Below are 19,860 nucleotides of genomic sequence, written 5' to 3'. Positions count from 1 at the left end.
AAGGACTACTGGACCACAAGTACCACAACCTCCACCAGCCTGAGCACAGAACTAGGTGGCACCCAGGTACCACCACCAACTGCTCTGACAGGAGTCACAATAGAAAGTCCAAGACAGAGTGGGAGAAAAATGTAGAACAAAATTCAAATTCACACACACAAAAAAATCAGACTTACTGGTCTGACAGAGACTGGAAGAACCCCTGAGACTATGGCTCCCGGATACCCTTTTAACTCAGAACTGAAACCACTCCCAAAGTTCACCCCTCAGCCAGGGATTGGACAGTTCTATAAAACAAACAATAACACACCTGAGGAACGGGCTTCTTAGTTCAATCATGTATATGAGACCAAAAGGTCAACACCTGCCCAAAAACAATGACAAGAAGGCAGGAAGTACAGGAAAAATGGACAGATGGAAACGGGGAATTGGTGTGTGGAAGGGGGTAGTGTTGACACATCATGGGGATTGCAAACAATGTCACAAAACAATTTGTGTATAAATTGTTGAATGAGAAACTAATTTGCTCTGTGAAATTTCACCTAAAGCACACACACATACAAAATTCCCCTTTGAGCTTGTAAACAAAAGAGAGAATAGACTTCCATCTATCTCATAAAAGCAAACCAAACCTGCCGAGGTCAAGTTGATTCCGACTCATTGTGACCCTAGTGACTCTACAGGACAGCGTAGAATTGTCCCATAGGGATTTCAAGGAGCAGCTGGTGAATTCAAACTGCTTATCTTTTGATTAACAGCTGAGTTCTTAACCACTGCACTACCAGGACTCCATCTATCTCATAAAAAAATTAATTCAAGCAGTTTGTAAAATAAAACATAGTTTGGGCTCAATGTAAGTTAACTTTATTAAGGGTAATTTATATCCCAGCATATATGGTCTATATTGGAATTTCTCAAGAGGCTTTAAATTTTATTTATGTTAAGAGAAGTGGTTTCTATCTATTCCTAACAGGGAGTAACCCACATTTTGTTCACATAACTATGGATCTAATGTATAATATAGCTAAAGAGAGCATAGTTTTTTTTTTTTTTTTTTTACTTTATGAAAGTGTATTTTGCAGGAAATAGAGATATAGGAATATACACACAGTGTACATAAACGCAAGCACACACATACTAAGATTATGTAGTTTCCACTGGAAGATCATTAATAAAAGAGGCAGAATCTTCACTTTTTCAGTGAAGCAAAAGAGGCCAAACCCGACTAAAAGTAAAATAAAAATAAAAACTGGATTTTTCCTTGGATTTACCGAATTTTAAGCATTTAAATTTAAGCAGGAAAAAGTAAAGGAAAATTAAACTGAATTTAAAGTCATAAAGAAGAAAAACTACAGTATAATAAATGGTATATATTATTCTAAAACCAAAAAAAACCAAACCTGTTGCCATCAAGTCGATTCCAACTCATAGTGACCCTATAGGACAAAGTAGAACTGCTCCACAGGGTTTCCATAGAACTTTCACAATCTTTAGGGAAGCAGATTGCCACATTTTTCTCCTTCAGAGTGGCTGGTGGGTTCCAAACACAGACCTTTTGCTTAGCAGCTAAGCACTTAACCACTGTGCCACCATTATAGACCACGACTGAAGAAATTTTATTTTGGTAAAAGATACACAGTAATTCTAGTAGTTCTGACATTTATAAATATATCTTTATAAATCAATTCTCAATGCCACCATATAAGAGAAAAAATGTTTCCTCGAATTTATTATATGAATGAATGAAATGATTCTTTTACGTTTTGAGGGTCAACATAGTTTTTGTTGTATGTGCAAAAGTGTATGGCTTTTATCTTGGCATGTTGTTGTTCATAGGTGCCGTCAAGTCTATTCCAACTCATAGAGACCCCATGTACAACAGAAAGAAATACTGTCCTGTCCTGTGCCATCCTCACAATCCTTGCTATGCTTGAGCCCATTGTTGCAGCCACTGTGTCAATCCATCTCCTTGAGGGTCTTCCTCTTTTTCGCTAACCCTCTACCAAGCATGATGTCCTTCTCCAGGGACTGATTCCTCCTGATAACATGTTCAAAGTATGTGAGACATAGTCTCGCCATCCTTGCTTCTAAGGAGCACTCTGGTTGCACTTCTAAGACAGATTTGCTCGTTCTTTTGGCAGTCCACGATATAGTCAATATTCTTCTTCAACACCACAATTCAAAGGCGTCAATTCAATAACAGCATGTGTGCATGCTGATGAGAATGATCAATTAGAGAGGGATTCTTGGTGATGGAAAAGGGAAAGAAAAGAATTCTTGGAGAGGAGCCATTGTTTAGATGAGGGGATAGGATCTATGCTCAGATGGAGGGCTCAACTTTAGAAGGATTTGTGGAGTGCCCTTCCATAGAATATGGTAACAGAGATCATAGGAGAGCAAACAGATGCTGGAGGCAGATACGTGTGGTGGTAGGAGTCTTGGAAGTTGTTTTCTGAATGCTTGCCTTTCCTCGATGAGGGAGAAGGTCACTGACTGAGAGGTTCATAGAAGGATCAGATGCTGGGAATTAGACAGGAAGAGTGAGAGATAGACATTAAAGAGTGTGTGACACATATGGTCATTGCATAGCAATATAAGAGCCTTTATAAGGTTTAAGGGCCTGAAATGAAATAAGTTCCCATGGTGGTGTATGTGTGTTTCCCCCAGATTTCAGCTGCATAGATGCAGTTGTTAATAGTTGTGTTAATAGCTATTAATGCTGTGGTTTTGCCAAGCTAGTATGACAAAAAACGTATTTGATGAGGAAATTGACTGCATATGCAATGGAGTACTTAAGCTGGGTAAAAGTAGGGCAGGGGACTCCAGGGGAGTGAGGGACAATGAAAAAACAGTAAGATCTAGGACAGTGGTTCTCAATGTGTGGTCTGAGGATCCCTGGAAGGTCTCTAAGGTCCTTTTATGGAGTCCACAAGGTCAAAACTATTTTTATAATACTAAGTTGTTATTTGTATTTTTCACTCTCATTCTCTCATGAATTCACAGTGAAGTTTTCTAGAAGCTTGCGATGTGTGGTATCAGAACAGACTTAATGCAGATGCAGATATGAGAAGCCATCTGCCTTCTATTAAACTATACATTAGAAAGATTTTCAAAATATAAAACATTGCTATTGTTCTCTCTAAATTTATTTTTGCTCTGGGAAATATAATTATTTCCCAAATGTGGAAATTTATATTCAAATATATTAATTTTATTACCACATAATGAGTCTTTTATTGCTCTTTTAATGAATTAATTTTTTTTTGTTTTAATCTCTCAGTTTTAACATACAATACAATAAATATCAATAGATATAACCCACATAAATAAAAGCTTTTTGGGGTCTCCAATAATTTTTAAGACTGTAAAGTGCTCCTGGGGCCAAAAAGTTTGAGAACTGGTGATTTAGAGAAATTGGTCGGGTCAAAATTTTGTTGAAGTTACTGTACAAGACAGTGAGTTGAAAATATTGAAGATGGTTATAAGAAAGCAGAATCATGAAATTGAGGTCAGGGAGGGGTCGAAGTTATTGAACGCAAGGCCTACAGCAGTGCTATTCAGTAGAGTTTTCTGTGATGATAGAGATATTCTGTGTCTGTACTAGTATAATAGCTATTAATCACATATTGCTATTAAGCCCTTGAAATAAGGTTAGTGCAACAGAGTAACTTGTTTTTTATTGTATTTAATTTTAATGAATTTAAATTAAATGTAAATAGCCACATGTGTCTACTACTTTGGTCAGCGTGTGTCTAGAGTATGACTGTGAAGTTGTGTGGCTGAATTTGGAAACCAAGGACATTGGCGAGCAGAGTTCAAGGGCCTGAGAGGCCAGGGTGTCGAAAGGATCACATATGACTACATTTTGTCCATTGAAATCACCAAGAACTAACATACTTACCGTCAAAATAATTAGTATTTATTACATAATATGTTTATATATAATATGTACCAGGCGTCACTCTGATACCCACACACATATTTACTCATTTACTCCTCAGAACAGTCCTATGAATTAGGTACCATTATAATCTCCATTTTACAGATAAGGAAAGAGATGCAGACAGCTATTAAGTACTGTGTCAGGCAAGGTAACATGCGGATGAGTTAGATTTAAACCCAGGTACTCTGACTTATGAGTCGGAATCGACTTGACAGCACTGGGTTTGGTTTATTTTAGTACCCTGACTTCGGAGTTCACTGTTGGAAAATACATTATACTGACTTTCTTACTGGAGGTTGCTAATTTCTTAAAGTTGTTCTTTGAATGTTGCAGGTAGCTGATTTGACATTAGATACACTCTACACCGATTGCAAAGATAGGAATACTACTCAGAGGCCTTGTGATGCAAATCAGGCAAAACTGTGTCCATAGAAAATAGGCCATATAAATAATTTACAGATGTGGTCAGGCAAATGTTCAATGCATTTTTAAATCACACCTCTTGAAGCTATTGATGGCTAAAATCCAAGTTTCTAGAGGACGGGTATCAAATTTACACTTTCAAATCAAGATAGTTAGCCCTCTTGGCCATTTCAATAGTGATAATAACTATAAACTCTGAACACAAAGTTTTCAATGACAGCAAGGAAACACTGAGTAAATTTTTATTTAAAATTTATTTATTTAAGTATCTTCAGGGCAGGGGTGAGTCCCCTTTGTCAGGACACAAAGCAAAGCCCACATTAGCTTTGCCAAATCCTTATCAGTAGTGATGATGGTAGATTTAAAACACAGTATCTTGCTTACATGCATATTTGGATTGATTGTCAAATATAGGCAATCTTTAAACATCCCTGGAAACAGAATAAAAAGATAATGTGCTTAAAAAAAGATTTCAGCTCCTTTTTATTAAAGTTCTTGCTAAACTATGAAAAAACATCAAATACTTTGAAAGTAGTATTTTATTTAAAATCTATTTCTATCTTTTCTTGAGAACAAAAATAAGCATTTAACATCTAAAGCTGGGTTACTGAATCAGAGAGGAACAAGAGTTGGAGGACAGGTAGTCCTAAAGGTTGTTAGGCTCTAAACACTTTAAAGATCATGTAAGTAGTAATCACTAATGAAAAACACAGTACAAATATTAAAAAAAGTAATTCTCTTGAAAATTAAAGCCACTGACCGAGGCTAAAATACTCAAATTTATTGTTTGTTGAGTGTCATCAGGGCGCCAGGCATCACTCACATCAGCGGGGATCCAGGGGTGAATCAACACAGGAATGGTCCCTGCCTTCAAGTCACAGCGTATAGCTTCAGAAAATGAAAGGATGCTGAAATATTCAAACCTGCATGCAGAGCAAAATATTTGATAGTGAAGAGCAATTATGGAAAAATTTTAAAATTCATAAATATCGCTCTGTAACATTATTTAAAATTAAAGTCATTTCTACAAGAAATGTGTCAAGGGAAATGTGAGGCTTGTATATATAATAAACATTTTTTTAAGCCCTAACATTAGTCTCTGTATTTTCAGTGTCTCTAGTGTGACATCAAGAGGTCATTGTGCCTCTCTGTCCTTTTATTTTTCCGTATCTGTCAAATTATCAACTCGTATCAGTTAACTCACATCAGTTAACAGTTCTTGAGGGTGTGATGAGCCTCACCTACTCTTCAAAGAGCTTTGATTTTTTTTTCTTAATTACTGTCACAGTTTGATGTTCTACAGGTTTAGAAAACTTTACTGCAGATAGTATTATCTATTATTCAAATAGGTATTTCCAGCTATGACATTTCTTTAGAAGCAAACATTCTAACCTGTTGCTATATAAATATCTGTGGTTTCTTAAATTCTCTGACTAGTTCATGTGAAACTTGCCTCATTACCAAAACATATGATGTGCCATTTTAGTTCTTTATCATGGCAATATTCTTATTTAATCTCTTCTACAGCTAGGTGAACCATTATATGAATATTTAATTCAATAGGCATATATTGGGTACTAGCATGCCCTGGTGGCACAGTGGTTAAGCATTTTGGCTGCTAATCAAAAGGTTGACAGTTTGAATCCACCAGTCCCTCCTTGGAAACCCTACAAGGTGATTCTACTCTGTGCTATTGGGTGGCTGTGAGTCGCAATCGACTCAGCGGCAACGGGTTTGCTTTTGGTAGCATGTCCTGCTTAAACTCAACTGTTATAAGGAATACAAAGGAGTATAAGAATACTTCCTGTGGTCCAGCAGTTAAAAATTTAATTGGAGTTGAAAAATGAAACAAAAAGTACAACACAATGCATGTTATACCAAAAACCAAACCAAATCTGTTGCCCTCGAGTTGATTCTGACTCATAGCGACTTTATAGGACAGAGTAGAACTGCCCCATAGGGTTTCCAAGGAGCGGCTAGTGGATTCAAACTGCCAACCTTTTAGTTAGTGCCAAGCTCTTAACCACTGTGCCACCAGGACACCAAAGCATACTATATAGCATGTTAAATATAACCCATTGCCCTCGAGTTGATTCCAACTCATAGTGACCCCATAGGACAAAGTAGAACCGCCCCATAGAGTTTCCAAGGAGCGCCTGGTGGATTTGAACTGCTGACCTTTTGGTTAGCACTTAACAACTAGGCCACCAGGGTTTCCCTATTAAATATAAAAGTACAGTAAAATTAATGAACATCAAAATGTATAGTCAATAAAATACATTTCGTTATTAATTATCACAAATAGAAGACTATCTGGCTTGTTTGCTATCATTTTTAGATCTATCAAATATGTTCTATTTCTGTGCATTTTGTTGTTACTATTTCCTGAAATATTCTTAGCACATACTTGGCTTAATTCATGACTGATTTAGAATCCCATTATGAAAACTCATGGTAATCAAATCCTGATGAGGTGGCTTTATTATGGTGGTGCTTATTTTTCAGTATTCAGTGCCAATCAGCCTAAAATCTTCATGTTGCATTTTCAGTGCTAGCTGACCTCTTCTCAGTAGTAAACTTACATGGGACAGTAAAAAAAACAAGGTTATCTTGTAGTAGTGGGTCAGAATAAAAGGGCTTTTTTGTAAGCTGCCTACCATGGAGTCAGCCACTGACTCATGGCAACCCCTTGTGTTACAGAGTAGAACTGCTCCATAGGCTATAGTCTTTAAGGAAGCAAGTCACTAGGCCTTTTCTTCCACAGAGCTGGTGGGTAGGTTCAAACCGCCTTCGACATCTAGTATTGCTATGATGCTGAACAGGTTTCAGCAGAGCTTTCAGACTAAGACAGTCATGGAAGAGAGGTCTGGTGATCTACTTCCTAAAAAGCCAGTGAAAACCCTACGGATCATAACAGTCAGGTCCTGTTGTGCATGCTGTCACCATGAGTTGGGGCTGGCCTGAAGGCAGCTAACAACAGCAACAACACCAACAGACACGTTTCCAAGTTATAAGGCTGTTGACAGCAGTTAACAACATTTTTACTGTAAATACTCCAAGGTCAGAGGATTAGCAATTATGAAACTTGTTTTTTATTCCTAGTATTTGCGGGGTGCTTGGTATGCAATAAGCTCATAATATATTCTTTCTTGAAAAAAAAAAATCAAGTCAATTATTATTATTTTTTTCCATTCTTCCCTCATTTATTTAATCCCACTAATAATTATCAGGTATATATTATTGAATTTTGATAATTCAATTTTAATATTGTATGAAGTACACATTGCGTGATTTTATATTATATGATTATGGCATATAATATATACCATAATCATATAATACGAGTAATGGATTGACACAGTGGCTGCAACAATGGGCTCAAGCATAACAACGATTGTAAGGATGGCGCAGGACTGGGCAGTGTTTCATTCTGTGGTGCATAGGCTCTCTATGAGTCAGAACCGACTCGACAGCACCTAACGACAACAACCTGACATTGAAGTATAAGGTATATAATGAATATATTTAAAATGAATATCATCTCTTTTCCTAAATTCCAATTAAAGATAAATTATTTTGTGTTATGTAATTTTATTAATTATAATTAATGCATTATTTGTTTAAACTGTATTTAATAGTATTGCACTGACACTGTTGTCTGACAACTGCTTGTTGAGCATTTGCTATACGCTAGGTTAAGCACTTTCTACCCACTGCCTAATGTAATCCTCGAAACAACCTCTCGTTTATTCCCATTTTACAAGAAGGAACCTGAGACTTAGAGAGATATTTGTTTGCCTGGTAAGTAGAGAAGCTGGAATTCAAACCAAGGTATGCCTAACTCCAATACGATTTCAGTGAACACTTTTCTATCTTATGTCATCATCACATTACATCCTTCCAAGATATATCAAACATTGCACATGTTTACATTTTAAAGAACTGTATTTAGACCCCCAGAGGAAAACACCTAGCATGTCTCCTAACACATAAAAGTTCCTATCTTACAGTATCACAAAAATAATCATAATTACATATTTGCGGTGGTACATGCATACTTTTCATGAATTTTAAGTCATACTATTCTTAATAATGAAACTGCTGCCTACAGCTCAATTCACTAAGAAGAAAAACAGAGAGATGCTGAGATGGCTCGCATCATCTTTTTTTCTTAAATTCGAAATTTCAGTTGACGTTAGAGTAGAGAAAGCAAGCTAATTAAATTTGATAGATCAGTTGATTATTTTAATGCCGAAATGACAGCAGTGATGGTTTGTTACCAAATGTCACTCTAACACACAAGAGTTTCTGAAACTGTTATATTTAATGGAAGAGGATGTGGGAAATGTGTCAACACCTGTTGCCTACTCTGTCCAGTTTCACAGCTCAGCTATGCACTCAGGTGTTAGAGCTTTGAGGAATCAAAGGACGTGTAGGTGGAACTCTATCCTCCTGCTGAAAATGGAGTCCATGGCTAAAGCCTGGGGGTGGGTTAACTTGTGGGAGCACATAGCATTGAACACCTTGTAACTGTACCTTCTGCCAATCAGTATGTCACAGTAATATGAACTGGCTGTAATTAGTAAGTTATGTCCCAAATTATTTCAATGCTTTTCAAAGGGACAGGAATTTTATTTTCCTTTTTTGCCACAATAATCTGGATTTACTGCAAATTTTCTCTTCTTTATTATATTCCACTCCTATAATTGGATAAAGAGCCTTCTTTTTGCCAGAATCAGGGGAATCACCTTCAAGAGGATTATTTTCTAAATTGCCATTTTCTTTTTTTTAGCTGGTGTTCCGATTTCTAAATCTTTTAGTTCATCTGTAAATGTAGGGGCTTGGCATATCCTGCTTTATCTGAATGGAGTCATTATATATATTTTTTTCTAGAGATCTTTTTTTCCAAAACCTGAAAATAATTCTAGCCAATATCCCATTGAATGCCAAGAAACCATGAGCACAAATATCTAATTCATGTAATTAGCTCACAGGCAGTATTCTCTCAAGAAATGACATGTAAGTTCTATGTAAAAAAGAATAAGCAATTTAAATGTAAAAATTCTTAATATGGGTAGTTAAGGCTTTCCAACTTTAGAATGAGTGTTATATGTTTAAAATTAATTTAAACTAAGGTATGAAAATTAAAATTCCCATTATTTAATTTTTTGAGCAATAAGGATTACATCCATGAAGACACTAAAGACTTTTATTTTACTGCTGAGAGACATCTGTTCATTTTACTTCTACCAGTAAGACATCTGTTTTTCAAGTAGTGCTGATAATCTAGTAATATACCAAAAAATAGTTTAAAAATTTATGAAGATATCGGATATATTGTTTTTCTATTCCATGATAATCATCAGTGACATCTCGTCCTGATAATTAGTTCTTACCCTGAAAAAAATGAATGCGCTATGACACAAAATTCTTAAGGAGTAAAGGAAACCTTCAGATAGGTTAACATGAATTTAGAAAATTTATCAGAATATAGTACTTATCAACTCCCTTGAAAATTTTAATATGCTCTAACAAATAGTTCTGTTTCCTATCTTATTTAGCAAGACTATCATTCTGAGAAGGGGTCAGACCTCAATGAGTAAAGGTAATAATGTATAACATTATCAATAAAATACATGATTTCTCCATATATATTAACTGGTAGAATAAAATATCATGAATTTTTCAATTTCATTTTATGTGGAATCTAAATTTTTGCAATTGAGTTTTGCCTGTGTAACTTCATTGGGACTAAGAAACGCAGTGACTGATTAGAGTCCGTCACATCAATGTTGTCCTGTAAGAATGTGACCCAGAGGCCTCCATAGAAGGAGAAAACTGCTTGCATTAAGTCCCCATATTGGACGCATGTAGGGTCCTTAGGCAGCTCCAAAGATAATGATGAAGAAAGTAAAAAACAAACAAACATGAAAGAAAACTTACTCTTTTTACTGTGACGGTTTAAAAAGCTAGATGTTGTTGTTAGGTGCCAACCAGTCGGTCCCATACAGCAGAATAAAACACTGCCAGGTCCTGCGCAATCCTCAAAATCGTTGCCATGCTTGAGCCCATTGTTGCAGCCACAGTGTCAGTCCATCTCGTTAAGGGTCTTCCTCTTTTTCATTGACCCTGTATTTTACCAAGCATGATGTCCTCCAGGGATTAATCCCCCCTGATAACATGTACAAAGTACCTGAGACAAAGTCTTGCCATCCTTGCTTCTAAGTAGCATTCTGGTTGTACTTCTTCCAAGACAGATTTGTTTGATCTTTTGGCTGTCCATGGTATATTCAATATTCTTCACCAATGCCACAATTCAAAGGTGTCAATTCTTCTTCGGTCTTCCTTATTCACTGTCCAGCTTTCACATGCATATGAAGCTATTGAAAAGACCATGGCTTGGGTCAGATGCACCTTAGTCTTCAAGGTGACATCTTTGTTTTTAACACTAAAGAAGTCTTTTGCAACAGATTTTCCCAAAGCAATGCATCCTTTGATTTTTTGACTGCTACTGGACAATGAATAAGGAAGACTGAAGAAGAACTGATGCCTTTGAATTATGGTGTTGACGAAGAATATTGAATATACCATGGACTGCCAAACGAACAAACAAATCTGTCTCAGAAGAAGTACAGCCAGAATGCTCCTTAGAGGCAAGGATGGTGAGACTGCATCTTACGTACTTTGGATATGTTGTCAGGAGGGATCAGTCCCTGGAGAGGGACATCATGCTTGGCAGAGTACAGGGTCAGCAGAAAAGAGGAAGACCCTCAACAAGGTGGATTGACACAGTGGCTGCAACAATGAGCTCAAGCATAACAACGATTGTAAGGATGGCTCAGGACCGGGCAGTGTTTTGTTCTGTTGTGCATAGGGTTGCTATGAGTTGGAACTGACTCAATGGCACCTAACAACAACAGCTTCCAAGGGTGTTGATTATAGATCCAAATAAAATGAAATTCTTGACAACTTCAATCTTTTCTCCACTTATCATGATGTTGCTTACTAGTCCAGTTGTGAGGATTTTTATTTTCTTTATGTTGAGGTGTAATCCACACTAAAAGTTGCAGTCTTGGATCTTCATCAGTAAGTGTTTCAAGTCTCCTTCGCTTTCAGCAAGCAAGGTTTGTGTCATCTGCATAAGGTCAGTTATTAATGAGTCTTCCTCTGAACTTGATGCCCTATTCTCCTTCATAGAGTCAAGCTTCCTGAATTATTTGCTCAGCATACAGATTGAATAAAAAAAAATATGGTAAAAGGAGACAACCATGACCCACACCTTTCCTGACTTTAAGATTACTGGAATAGATTATAAATTCAGGGCATATACGAAAGCCAACAGCCATCATTATACTTAATGCATAAAGATTGAGATCTATCCCCTTGAAACCGAAAACAAGACAAGGGTGCCCTCTCTCAACACGTCTACAGGCATAACTCATTTTATTATGCTTCACTTTATTGCACTTTGCAGATATCGTTTTTTTACAAATTGAAGGTTTGTAGCAACTCTGTGTCGAGCAAGTCTATCAGCACAATTTTTCCAACAGCATGTGCTCACTTTGTCTCTGTGCCACGTTTCGATAATTCTTGTCATATTTCAATCTCTTTCATTATTATTTTATCTGTTATGGTGATCTTTGGTCAGTGATTTTTTATGTTACTATTTTAATTGTTTTGGTTCTAGAGAAACAAAACCGTGAGAATGAGTTTTCTAAATTGGTTCCCGAGTCTGGGTAGTCTTAAGGTACTGTTGATTCCATCCTTCTAGGAGTAAAGAGGGCACTGCTAATTCATGGCAATAAAAATAAGCACAATATCACCACCAATAGATCAAATATTTGTGAAAAACAAGGCTCCAGGTGATTGCATATTGGATACTTTTCTAAAGCTTTGCCAGTATGAGAAGTGTAAGGAAGCTGATTGGTTGGTCCTACTTTAGCTAGACGAAGTGGTGAGAGAAAGAGGTGAGCTCAGGGCTTCAGAGTCACAACTCAAATGTCAAATAAAAATCCTGAAACGTGTCACTTGTACCCTGAAAGTTTTATTTCTTGTAGTGACAGAGCTGATATCGTCAAAAACCAAATCCAGGGTCTTATTGTAAGAGTGGCTGAATTACAATGCCAGCTAAATTGCCAACCTTGAGAGGTGTCTGAAGTTAAAGTGAGGACATTGATTGGGAAGAATTGGGATCCTGAAACCTGGGATGGGGACATAGGGGCAGGTAATCAGGAAGCTGGGGACACTGAGCCCCCAAATTCTGTTGAATACTCTTTCCAATAAACCCAGACCTCTCATTCCCATCTGAAGAGATCACTCCATCTTTCTCTGAAAACCCACCCTCCCCAGTAAAGCCATTAGCCTCACTACCCCCACCTGATGAGATTGACCCACCTGTGTCTGAAGAGCCTTTACCTGAGTCATCCCCTGGGGAGGCACCTGAGTCATTGCCTTAAAAGATGTTGCTAAATGTTCTCAGAACACATCCCCACCACCAATTTTTGCTTCTAGACCTGTTTAAGTACCAGCAACCCCCAAAAGGTGATGTACAAAGCATGACCCAGGAGGAGGTACACTACACTCCAAAAGAACTGCTTGGTTTTTTAATATATACAAACAGAAACCCGGGGAATATGTGTGGGAATGGCTATTAAGAGTGTGGGATAACGGTGCAAGAAACAAAAAGTTGAATCAGTCTGAGTTTATTGATATGGGACTACTAAGCACAGATTTTTCGCTCAATGTTTCAGCAAAAGAGGTTAGGAAGGGAGCCAGTAGTTTATTTGGTTGCATTGCTGAAGTATGGATTATGCAGTGGCTCACACTAAATCAAGTTGAAGTGCCAGACCTGCCTTGAATGCTGTAGAAGAAGAAATCTAAATGCTTAGGGAAATTGGCAAGTTAGAGCGGATTTATCAGATTAGACCCACAGATCAACATAAGGAGTTACCAGATCATACATGTTACCAAAACCGTGAGGAACAAATTTGTGAAGAGAGCTCCAATATCCTTGAAGACTGCTCTGATTGGTTTCTTATGTAAGTCAGATTTGACAGCAAGAACTGCCCTAACTGAATGGAGACACCTAACTACGATGGACAGCCTTGGTGGCTCAGTGATTAAGAGCTCAGCTGCTAACCAAATGGTCAGGAGTTTGAATCCACCAGCCACTCCTTGGAAACCCTATGGGGCAGTTCTACTCTGTCCTATAGAGCTACTATGAGCTGGAATTGATTCAGCAGCAATGGGTTAGGTTTAGTTTTAATGACAATGGGGCTGATTGGACCCCATGGTTGTAAGGGCCAAGTGGCAGTACTCAGTTGATAAAAACAAGCTGGACATGGTTATCATAATGGACAGAAAAATCAAAGCAGTCATCAGAATACCCTGACTCACATGGACTTATGTCATTGGCTACTTAGTCATTATGTCCCTAGGGGAGAAATAGATGGAAAATCTTCTAAAGATTTACTTGATCTGTAGAAGCAGAAAACTTCTGGATCAAGTGAATGGCAGTCTAACTTAAATCACCAGAATAGAGAGTCATGACCCCTCTATCGATTCTCAGACTTGAGCAAGTTCACAGAGCCACAACCCCTTGAATGAAGAGAAGGCCAGGTCCCATTGAGGAAGGACCCCACTACACTGCCAAAAATTTATACCATTAATCTTTCTCCCAGCCTTCCCCAAAGGGGTCTACAGCCTTTGAAAATATGAGTATTCATTGGGGAAATGAAAATAATCAGACTTTTCAGGGATTACTGGATACCGGCTCTGAACTGACACTAATTCCAGGAGACCCAAAATGTCACTGTAGCCCACCAGTGAGAGTGGGAGCATATGTAGGTCAGGTTATTAATGGAATCTTATCTCAGGTTCAGCTCACAGTAGGCCACTGGGTCCCTGAACCCATCCAGTAGTGACTTCCTAAGTTCCAGAATGAGTAATTGGAAAAGATATACTCAGGAACTAGCAGAAGCCCCACACTGAAACCCTGACAAGTGGAGTAAGGTCTATTATGGTAAGAAAAGCCAGGCTGAAACCATTAGAACTGCACCTACCTAGGAAAATATTAAACCAAAAGCAATACCACATTCCTGGAGGGATTGCAGAGATTACTGACATCACCAAGGACTTGAAGGACCCAGGGGTGGTGATTCCAAATCCCCATTCAACTCATCTATTTTGCCTGTGGAAAAAACCAGATGGATGACAGTGGATTACTGTAAACTCAACCAGGCATTAACTGCAATTGCAGCTGTTGTTCCAAATGTGGTTTCATTGCTTGAGCAAATTAATTTACCTCCTGATACTTGGTATGCATCTATTGATCTAGCTAACGTCCTTTTCTCCATACCTATTTTGAAGGATCATCAGAAGTAGTTTTACTTCAGCTGGTGAGGCCAGTAATACACCTTTACTGTTCTACCTCAGTGGTATATAAACTCACCTGCCCTATTTCATAATTTAGTCTGCGGGGACCTTGATCGCCTTTCCCTTTCACAAAACGTCACACTGATTCATTACATTGTTGGCATTATACTGATTGGACCTAGTAAGGAGGAAGTGTCAATGACTTTGGACTTTTGTAAAACATGTGTGTGCTAAAAAAATGAAAAGAAGAAGAAGAAAAAAAAGAAACCTGTTGCCATAGAGTTGATTCGGACTCATAGTGACCCTATATAACAAAGTAGAACTGCGCCATAGGGCTTCGAAGGAGCAGCTGGTGGATTTGAACTGCGGACCTTTTGGTTAGCAGCTGAACTCTCAACTACTGCACCGCCAGAGCTCCATTTGTGTGCTGGAGGGTGAGAAATTAATCCAACAAAAATGCAGGCATCTTCTACCTCAGTAAAATGTCTGGGGGTTCGGGGGTTTGGCATGTCAAGATATTCCTTCTAAAGTGAAAGACAAGTTATTGCATCTGGCCCTTCCCACAACTAAAAAGGAGGCACGATGCCTGGTGGGCCTTTTTTGACTTCGGACGCAACATATCCCTCATTTGGGTGTGCTACTCCAGCGCATTTTTTTTTTACTCCAGCGCATTTATCAAGTGACTCAAAAAACTGCTAGTTTTGAGTGGGGTCCAGACCAAGAGAAGGCTCTGCGACAGGTTCAGTCTGCCGTGCAAGTGGCTTTGCCACTTGGGCCATATGATCCAGCTGATCCAATGGTGCTTGAAGTTTTCACAGCAGATGGAGATGCTGTTTAGAGTCTTTGGCAGGTCTCTATTAGTGAATCACAGTGCAGACCCTTAGGATTTTGGAGCAAAGTCCTGCCAACCTATGCAGATAACTACTCTCCTTTCGAGAAATAGCTTTTGGGTTGTTACTGGACCTTAGTAGAAACTGAATGCTTAACTATAGGCCACCTAGTCACCATGTGGCCTGAACAGCCCATCGTGAACTGGGTGTTGTCTGACCCATATAGAGTCATAAAGTTGGACATGCACAGAAGCACTCCGTCATTAAATGGAAGTGGTATATACGAGGTTGGGCCTGAGCAGGACCTGAAGGCACAAGTAACCTACATGAGGAAGTAACCCAAATGCCCATAGTCTCCACTCCTGTCATATTACCTTCCATCTCCCAGTCTGCACCTATGGCCTCATGGGGAGTTCTTTATAATCAGTTGACTGAGGAAAAGAAAACTCGTACCTGGTTTATAAACGGTTCTGCACGATATGCAGGCACCACTCAAAGTGGACAGCAGCAGCACTACAGCCCCTTTCTGGGATCTACCTGAAGGACAGTTGTGAAGACAGTTTCTCCAAATGGGCAGAACATCAAGCCGCACACCTGGTTGTTCATTTTTCTTGGAAGAAGAAATGGCCAGATGTGTAATTATATACTGATTCATAGACTATGACCACTGTTTTGGCTGGATGGTCAGGGACTTGGAAAGAACATGATTGGAAAATTGGTGATAAAGAGGTATGGAGAAGAGGTATGTGGATGGACCTCTCTCAATGGGCAAAAAAGTAAAGATATTTGTGTTTCATGTGAATGCTCACCAAAGGGTGACCTCAGCAGAGAAGGATTTTAACAATCAAGTGGATAGGATGATGCATTCTGTGGAAACTAGTCATCCTCTTTTCCCAGCTACTCCTGTCATTGCCCAATTGTCTCAAGAGAAATGAAGTCTTGATACAGCTACCATATGAATGGAACATGAAGATATTATGCTGAGTGAAATAAGTCAATCCCAAAAGGACAAATATTATATGGCCTTACACATAAAAATACAAGAAAAGGCAAATGTACAGAGACCAAAGTTTATTAGTGGTTATCAGGGGTGGAAGGGTGGAGGGGAGGTTAATGGTGATGGAAAAATCACATTGCTTATGGGTAGAGTTACACAGCCGATTATTGTAATTGCCGTCAATAAGTTGTACGGCCGTAAAAAATTGAATTGGCAAAGGTTGTAGGAAAGCTGTATTTACAATGACCAAAACAAACAAACAAACAAACAAAAAAGTAGTAGCTGAGGCTGCTTTTGTACAATTGAAAACCTCATGGGATTTGATTTCTTGGTCTGGAGGTTCAGGGTCATGATTTCATGGCACATACCAGTTAATTAGCCTAATAACGTGTTTAGCGCTTCTGTTCTACCTCCTAATTTGTTGCATAGTGCTTGGAGTCTTAAGAGCTTGCAAGCAGCCATTCAAGGCATTGCAGTTGGTCTCTATTTGCCTGGAGCAACAGAAGAAGAACAAGAGTCAGGAATAGGAGGAGGATATAAAATGTGTGGCCAATTGCCTCCATGAGTGACTTCCTCCTTTGCCATGAGACTAGAAGAACTGGATGATGCCCAGCCTTCATTACTGAACGTTTTGATCAAAGATTCTATAGAAGATTCCTGATCAAAAGGTGGGAAATGCAGAATAGAATTTCAAATTCTCATGGATTCCAGACATTCTGGAGCTGTGGAGGCTGGATGAACCCCTGAAACTATTGCACTGAGACAAACTTTAAAACTTAAGCCAAAAATATCCCCTAAAATCTTCTTAAAACTAAAAAAAGCAATAGTCTAGCTTAACTAGTAAAAAACATCTGTCTTGAGCATTATACTCTTTTAAGAACTATCTATATGGGATCAAAGTGACAATAGAAATGTGAAAAATTATATAGGAACCTTAGGGGGCAGTGAGTTTATGTTAATGGGAGAACTACTACTTAGAAAAGGAAGGGGAGAATAGATGCACAATTAGAATAATGTAATCAATGTCACTGAATTGTGTATGTAGAAACAGTTGAATTGGTGTATGTTTTGCTATGTATATTCTCATCAACAAAAAAAATTCAAACTGTTGTCTATCACTGACATACATTTCAATATGGTGTGAAAAAAATTAAAAATGGTAAGGACTTCAAATTTTATGTCAATTAAAATTGAGGAGTAAAGTGAGGCTACGGCATTCATTAATAAGAAAATGAAAGCAGGGCTTGCTAAATGAAACTCAACTTCAAAATGTATCTTAATGGTTATATTTAAGTACTAAAAACAAATTACATAATTAAACAATAAATATTCTGCAGTGGTAATTAAGAGAACAATAATTTCTATTTTGCCATGGATTTTATTTTGAGGCCACTAGATGGCTAACAAGCATGTAGATTTGCATATGTTTGTGCACTTATTTCTTACATAACATACATAGACTTATAATTTATTTTTCAGGCTATCTGCTAGAGCAAATTTGTATGAACAAATGGCAAATAGGAAGGCCATATATGGATTCCAAGTGGTTTGGCTGCCTTTGTGAGGGCCAAGATATATTAGTTTGAGGCCTTCCTTTGAAAAAGAAATAGAAAAGACAGGCTGATACTTTCTTATTGTCAATGAGATCCTTTTGCAAAAGTGATCATTTCCAAAAGTACTTGAGATGAAAATGCAAGATATCTAATCAAGGAGCTGAATGCGAAGCAAGTAAATTAAGGATTCTTAATTCCAACAATGATCTTCATTTTTAACTTAATTTTGAGTAAATTACATATATCGTTCTATAATTCAATATCTTCAGCTTCAAAAAGGTCATATTAATTTACCAATTGCCACTTGTAAAGATAATTTTGACACTTTAAATGAAAATTATTTTAATATAAATCTTGTGAGTTCAATGTAAAAATTAACGAATGGTATCAGTATCAGTAGCTATACAGCTTGTTGCTTTACACAGAAGCTTTAATCTCAAATTTAGTTCTGCTTAATTATAAACTTTGTCCAAAAGATGGGGCAGGTGCCTTTTGTTTGCTCGTTTTTGGAATTCAGAATTTCGGGAGCTTTAAAAGTTAAATAATGATTCTTATGTCACAAATCCTCATTAATTATGGGAAACAACCCATAATTAAACTCATCGTTGTCTCAATTTAGATCAGATATTGCCACTAAATGAATGACAAGATGTCTGTCATTATTTAAAGCATTTTGGATACCAGAATTGTGGAATTGTAACATTTATTATTTTTAAACACTACTATTTGTTTAAAAACCAACAATGCCCATTAAATCTTCAAAATAATCCTGAACAGTAGGATAACGATCCCCACTTTATAGATCGGGAAATTAAGGTTCAGACAAAATAACCAACATGCTTATTCAAAGCCACACCTGACTCCTACTCCGGTTGCTAAAATGTGCTGCCTCAGCAAAGGAGAGTGAAGGGGTAATGTGGACATGAGAGACTATTTGTGTACTTTTTCCAGCTGGGAGGAAGAAACTCCCCAAGCCTCTCCCCACATTTGGAAGTTATTAGGAAAAATAGTGCCAGATTTGTATAAAATATAACTGTGATAAGGGTGCAAGATGTTTCTTGACCTTAGTCACTTTCAACCCAGTTACTGAGAAATCTCACTTACCCCTTTTTCCAGCATCCACTTCCCTAAGGTTTGATTCAATATCTCAATTCTCTTAATAAAACACTGGAATTCTCAGTAAGAAAATGTATACCTACTAAGGTTGCGTGTTGTAGCAGAAATTTCAAACTGGACCAGAAGATTTTAAATCTTTACTAGCCACATACCGTATCACTATAAATCACACAAGTGCATTGTTGATATTATTTTCAACCTTCAGTTTCTTTAAAGGATTCTTTTTAAGCCATTGTCCATCTTGTGAGAGTATTTTACATCATGCTAGCTATCATATTGGTACTCACCTAATTGGGTGCACAGAAAACTGCAATGCATTGCAGTGTTTTCCTCTTACTGAACTTGCAAGGCGACTAACTAAATGAAGGGCTAAGTGGGATTACCAATAGCAGTCCATGTGCTGAATACTATTAAAGCTTCATATTCCTTTTTTCTCTATCAAAACATTAATGTAAATAGAACGCTAATATTTTCCAAATGCTAATAAATCATTTTGTACCCTCCCTACACTTTACTTTGGAGACTGTCAATGTAATGATCTCCAAATTTATGTCCATATGCCCGCCACTTTCCAATTGGTAGAATTATTTTTTCATCTTTGGCTCAGAAGCAGCACTGAGATTT

This window comes from Loxodonta africana, chromosome 8 (assembly GCF_030014295.1).
Source record: "Loxodonta africana isolate mLoxAfr1 chromosome 8, mLoxAfr1.hap2, whole genome shotgun sequence".
In the NCBI taxonomy this organism is placed as follows: domain Eukaryota; kingdom Metazoa; phylum Chordata; class Mammalia; order Proboscidea; family Elephantidae; genus Loxodonta; species Loxodonta africana.
The sequence above is the reverse complement of the archived record's forward strand: the minus strand, read 5'-3'. Positions refer to the sequence as shown.